The 6,703-nt window shown below is 41.3% G+C and overlaps 1 pseudogene; it reads right to left on the reverse strand.

The window, feature by feature from the left end:
- Positions 1-4,469: 4,469 nt before the first annotated feature.
- On the reverse strand, positions 4,470-6,018 carry LOC101732570 (annotated as a pseudogene).
- Positions 6,019-6,703: the final 685 nt, after the last annotated feature.

Consider the following 6,703-nt stretch of genomic DNA (forward strand, 5'->3'; position numbering starts at 1 on the left):
AACATTAACCTGTGTGTATGCAATGATATTCCTCCCTCTAACCCCACTGTCTTGACTAGAGTTCTCTCATATCTTTTGATCATGTTTTTTGCCACACCAAATACATACCGGGTCAGCAATATTATATTTAAGCTATGTAGTGTTATAGTGCCATGTCTTAGTCATAGGAGACAGCAGATATGTTTTGGCTTAGGAAGCCAGCAGTTTGCTATAATCTTTTGGTGTTGGGGCTGAATCAAACCAAGGGGGCATTTCAAGAACAAGAGAAGTGCTGGCCGGACCCCCCTGTGATTCTATCTTTCCTTGATCTTTACCTATTACCAGGCCATATGAGAAATGTTTACCCTGGGGTATAGTATCTGTTTTACAGAGATGAACTGAAATTGGTTGTTAGTTTGCAGTCTACTATGCACAAATGTAAATAAAAACTCATGTAATCATAATGGGGAAGCAAAAATAATATGGCAGAATGCACTGGCTGATGCCTGTGTTCCAGCTTAACAGATAAGGAGGTTTATTTGGGAAAGATAAATAAACTGCCTATTCCTCTTCCTAAAATTGCTCTAAAGACCAAGAGCTATAAAATGAGTGTACTTTTAGTTTTAGGGTTTAGTGCTGAGGCAGGGACTGACATGAAAGATGTATAATCTCCATAAAGCCCTGCAGAACATGTCATCCTTATATAAATAAAGAGTAGTAAGTATAGTGCATGAAATAAGGGAAAAAATGCAGTTATTTCTTATTATAAATACCTTAAATGTAGCTATAGCACAAGTCCCATTAACTGAACTCATGTTGAACAAGGGGACCTATTTCCCGTATAAAACAGTGGAAATTATTATAAGAATTATAAGCATTGGTAGTAGCTGCAAAACAAATAGGTCAAGTTCCATATGAATATGGCATAAAGCCTTTTCTGACGTAACCCTCTAAGGGTCAGTGATATATTTAGCCAGACTTCAAAGAATGTATAAAGAACATAGCAAAGGGTTGGAGGAAATGGCCTGGGGGATCAGATTGTGGACAGCAGAACAGAAGCAGAAATATTATCGGAAAAGTGTAACATGCAGTAGAATCCTATCTGATGTGTCCTTGTCTTGTAAAATGAATGAGCCGAGGCATGAGTTCACTGTCAGCTAGAGCACTGCATGTTCCACATTGCTTTGTTATGGCTTTGACCGAGCAAGAAGAATCCCTGTGTGTTAAATGGTTTTGAGGAATTTATTAGGTTACGAATTTTGTCTTTAACGTTGAACATTGTGAGTGACATATTTCATAAAGTCGATCATTTGTGCACAAGGCAGACTAAAGGCTACGTTTTCTAGTTCATCCAGCAAAGACATTATGAGTTGAAGGTCATTAGAGTGAAGCAGTAGATGCTATGGATTTTTACAGTAATCTTTTCATGCCATGGTTTAAATGGTAATGTTGTGGCCCCGGCCTTGGATAATCATGGGCAATAGGATTAGACTCACGTACACAATTCCAAAAAAATTGGGAGATATTAAAGCAAAATAAAGATCTAGAGCCCTTTATAGGAGATAAACCTAGAATAGTATTTAGATGTGCTGGTAACTTTAAAGAGATGTTAGCTCCATCAAGATTAAGGGGCACATTTACTAACCCACGAATCCGAATCCGAATTGGAAAAATTCCGATTGGAAAACGAACATTTTGCGATTTTTTCGTCGCCTTTACGACTTTTCGGAAATTGTTGCGACTTTTTCGTTACCAATACGATTTGCGCTAAAAAACGCGAGTTTTTCGTAGCCATTACGATTCGCTCGTATCTTGTCGCGACTTTTTCGTATTGAGCGCTCGTAAGCGGCGGGCGAAACTTTCAGACTTAGCATGATTTTGGAAGCCTCCCATAGGACTCAATGGCACTCTGCAGCTCCAACCTGGCCCAAGGAAAGTCTCCTATAGGGCTCAATGGCACTCTGCAGCTCCAACCTGGCCCAAGGAAAGTCTCCCATAGGGCTCAATGGCACTCTGCAGCTCCAACCCGGCCCAAGGAAAGTCTCCCATAGGGCTCAATGGCACTCTGCAGCTCCAACCCAGCCCAAGGAAAGTCTCCCATAGGGCTCAATGGCACTCTGCAGCTCCAACCTGGCCCAAGGAAAGTCTCCCATAGGGCTCAATGGCACTCTGCAGCTCCAACCTGGCCCAAGGAAAGTTTCCTATAGGGCTCAATAGCACTCTGCAGCTCCAACCTGGCCCAAGGAAAGTCTCCCATAGGGCTCAATGGCACTCTGCAGCTCCAACCTGGCCCAAGGAAAGTCTCCCATAGGGCTCAATGGCACTCTGCAGCTCCAACCTGGCCCAAGAAAAGTCACCATACTGAAGCTTGAATGAATCCGAATCTTTCTTACTCGGCACGAAAGCTACGAAAAAGTTGCGACTTTTCGCGCAAGTAGTAACGCTACGAAAAAATCGCAAATTTTGCGCAACATTCGGAATGGCTACGAAAAAGTCGCAACAATTTTCCGAAAAATCGCCAAATACCGATCATTACGAAAAAAACGCAATCGGATGCATTTGGCCCGTTCGTGAGTAAGTAAATGTGCCCCTAAGAGAGAATAAATGAAAGATAACAGAGAGAGAAATATATGTATAGTGTCTCCTTTAGTAGGGATGTTTAAGTGCAACAAATGTGTCAGATGTAAATCTGTGTGTTCTTTATTATATTGCTAAAACTGAAAGTGGGGGAACATAGAGGGGCCATAAAGATCGAAAATCATGCTTCAAAACAATAAACCAATTCCTGTTTTATATAAACATTATGCAGAGGTACATGGGGGGATATTTGAGGGTACAAAAATTACTGTGATGAAGGAAATTTCTAATAATGACATGAAAAAAGGAGGAGATTTTAATAATTTATTGCTTAGGTTGGAACAGAAAATTATATTTGAATAGCAAACTAATCATTAAGGTTGAGGAGACTGCCTCATACAGATAAAAGCAAACAAAAGGAATTCTGGGAATGAATTCTAAACTCCAAAAAAAAATCCCATTTACATAGGTTTATCCTATAGGCTAAAAGCTCACCCACTGGGTTTAAAGCAGAAACCAGGATAATAGCTGATCAGATTCCCAACTACAAACCGGTTTCGATGTTTGAATCATCGCCTGTGAGTCCTACCCGAAGGCATGGGCTCCGATGCTCATGTGTCCAAGGCTTTCTCCAATGCACAGCATGTGCGGGCAGATCCACCTTTGCCAAAGCTAGGGTGGGAAACACCAAGTCTTGGCCTAGGGTCAAGCCCAAAGGACTATTACACCTATCCAGGGTGCACAAATCAAACACAAAAAAGGTGCAGAAGTGTACGGGTGCAATGCCATTAATTGCCTTGGTAAGGCTCCAGCTTGTGGCTGGAAAGAAAAAAAGAAAAAAAAAACCTCCCGCCTGCCTAATGGCTGGGGCAAAGGAAGTGAAGCATGATAAGGCAGGAGGAGTCGTGTGCAAAGCCCCTGACTAAAAAATAAGCCAGCTACCCTCCCTAATGAGATCACAGCTCCTCCGCTTTCATCAAGCTTCAACGCAAAGCTCAATCACGCCTCAGTTGGACCTTATTGGCTATGATACTGCCACTGCGCAAAGCTCTACAGACCGGTTTCGCCTTTCTTGAGGCTCATCAGTGTAGTGCAGGGTTTTCTGATCAGCTTAAGTAGAGTCACCGTGTGACTTCACAAACAAATCATTAATAATTTGTTATATAATGATAATTATAATAGCTGATCAGATTCCCAACTACAGACCGGTTTTGCCTTTCTTGAGGCTCATCAGTGTAGTGCAGGTTTTCTGATCTTCAGTATCCTCTGCCTTTTACGGTTTTCTGGCTTCCTTTGGAATCAGCCTTTTCAACAAGGAGCGCATAGTGATGGGACCTGCTATCTTTAAGGCTTCTGCTTGTTCTCGCCGCGGAGTGGCGAACAGTGAGAGATGGATCTGGACACACGGTGAATAGCTCTAATAGCAGGGGTATTGCGCACAACCTCTCTTACATTCTTCACGATCCACGGCTATCTGCCTAGGTATTGGAGTGGAGAGAGGGAAGAGGAGCGCTGCGGCTTTACTTGCAATGAGACGCATATATGAAAAATCTATCCTGTAAGTAGAATTCTACGTGCGGTCATACGCTGGTTAAATCGTAATACACCATTGTGCGTTTTTTTATCATAATTGCAGAGTATCATTGGAACGTGGAGTGAGTTACTGTACATAGGGCACCTTTGGAGGACTTTTAGTTTATTCAGACTTTTGGATCCATGGTTTTGTGGTGCTGCTTAGTTTAATTTACTTTCTTGGTCTTTTATTCATATAGCGCAGTGTTATATCATATTGTGTACCTCACTAAATGTGCAAGTGCTTCATTTTGCTTTTATTCAAAGGCAAAGAAAACTAAGTCATTGGCCCTCCCACCCTCCCCATGCCAATAGACTGTTAGTTTTCTCATTTCTTGTCTTTAATGTTCTTTTTTTAGTCCCGTTATATAAAGTTCTCTTTCAAACAGTCAAAGGAATGTTATTGGACCCTGTTTTTATCCATACTTTGAATAGCCCAAAAACAGGCTTGTGGTCCGATTGTCTCATAAGTGAGCAAGAGCCATATTTGAGAGCATGGATATCATCCTGATGCCGGCTCTTGTACATCACTCGATCAGTGTAGGAAGGCGTCCTCTGTTTCTTACTGGTGTCATAGTCATCGGATCCGATATTAAATCTATATGTGGGACGGAAATGTATTTTGCCTTCCTTAAATCCTTTGAATATAGAACCTTTAGTCACCTCCTCTGACAGCTGATCATACTGCAGGAGGGATCTCATGTCATTTTCTGGAAGGTTCTCTAGGATGGAATCAACTTCACTCCGACTCTTGCTCAAGCGGAAATTGAAGTCCCCAAACCAGAAGACGTTGTCAAACCGGCTTGTTGCATCGTCGGGATCAGAGTAAATGGGGTTTGTGTCAGGAACATTTTTTGGGAGCTTCAGGTTTTTGATTATTTTCTCATAATTCTGTATTCTTTGCTTTACTTTGGAATCTCCTGCCGCAAAGTGGGCATTGATAAAAAGTAATGAGGTTCCAAAGAATGTAAAAGAAGCAGCCACAGCCCCTTTTGTCTTAATCATTGGGAAGAATCTCGTAGTGACATTTGAACATTCAACCTCAGAGCAGAACCACGCGAGATCTCGCCTGATAAACAGAGACAGGTACAGGACACCGTGAGCTGCTGAGTGGAGCAAGACATAACGATGCCCCAGTGTCAGCTTCAGACGGGAGTCCCATTCTTGCCTGTAGGGGCAGCCTTCTTGCACTCCGATAACATACAAGTCTTGTGCAGACTCGGCACCCAATGGAAACAAGAAATCATCCAGTCTCTCCGGAAGATCCCTTTTTCCATTCATATTCCAGGTGGCAATAAAGATTCTTAGATTTTTTTGTGGAAGAAGTCGTTCCAGTTCATCTTCTCCAAGTAAGCCTTGACCAACCAAGAGCCTCTCTCCTAGATGCCTCTTATGGCTGGTCTGGCTGGGAGAAACGCTAATGCGCTTTTTAGTGGTGTTACTGAAATACCAGTCAATGGCTAATATGAAGATTAATACCAGGAGAGCAAAGAGATAAACTAGCAAGTTCTCTTCATTCTCCTCATCTTCGTCATTCTCTATTTCTTCATATTCTGGGTTTCCTTTGTGGAACTCCAGTGATGTGTGACGCGTATAAAGAAGCGCTGTGAATAGCATTACTGATATTAGATGGGCCCAACCCATGCCCCTTCTATAGGGATGTCTCCAATAACGGCCAACAGTCCAGTTAATGGCAACTGCCAAGGTAAATACCATTAGTATAACTGAACCCAATGGGTAGATCTCTTCAATATCTGTATCTTTAACATTTCTAAATAATTCAAATTCTTCTGGTGTCAGGATGACTTTCTGGGTTAGTGATGAGCGATCAGAGGAATGAAAACATTGTTCCAATAGGATTATAAAAGCAATGAAAGGTGTGAAATTCATTGTTAGGGAAAGGTTGCTGAGCTCTACTCAGCAGATGTTGTTCGAAGCAAGTCACCACTTCGAACTGAGCTCTGTGCTCAGTGTTGGGCTTTTATAGCCTGTTGTTGCCATGGTAACCGCATACTAATGAGCTTGGGTTTACTTATCAGTGATGTCACAATGCGGTTGCTATGGTGATCACACAAGATAAACGAATCTTATCAGTGTTGCCATGGTGACCGCATACTAATTAGCTTTTGTTTACTTTGCAGTGATGTCACAATGCGGTTGCTATGGTGATCACACAATAGTAGCTAAACCACAAACAAATATGTTTCCTAGTATAGAATTAGCTTTAACCACTGCCAGACCATTTTTGATCTTTTAATTTAGAGACATTTTATGGGGGCAATATTAGTTTACCAAAGAAAACTATTTATCATTTGTTTTCAGGGCAACCTAAGTTTTCAAAACATGATGGATTTTTAGCAATTCCATAACAAGATATTTGTTTCTAAAACACCAGAAGAATGAAAAAAGAAAATATTTTCTATAATATGGACACATATATCATAACAGATTTTATGGCATAGATATGGTTGGTGATTATTATGGGATATATATGGTTGGTGATTATTATGGGATATATTGGTTTGAGATTATTATGGGATATACATGGTTGGTGATTATTTTGGTTGGTGAACAG

This window comes from Xenopus tropicalis, chromosome 3, assembly GCF_000004195.4.
Source record: "Xenopus tropicalis strain Nigerian chromosome 3, UCB_Xtro_10.0, whole genome shotgun sequence".
Classification (NCBI taxonomy): domain Eukaryota; kingdom Metazoa; phylum Chordata; class Amphibia; order Anura; family Pipidae; genus Xenopus; species Xenopus tropicalis.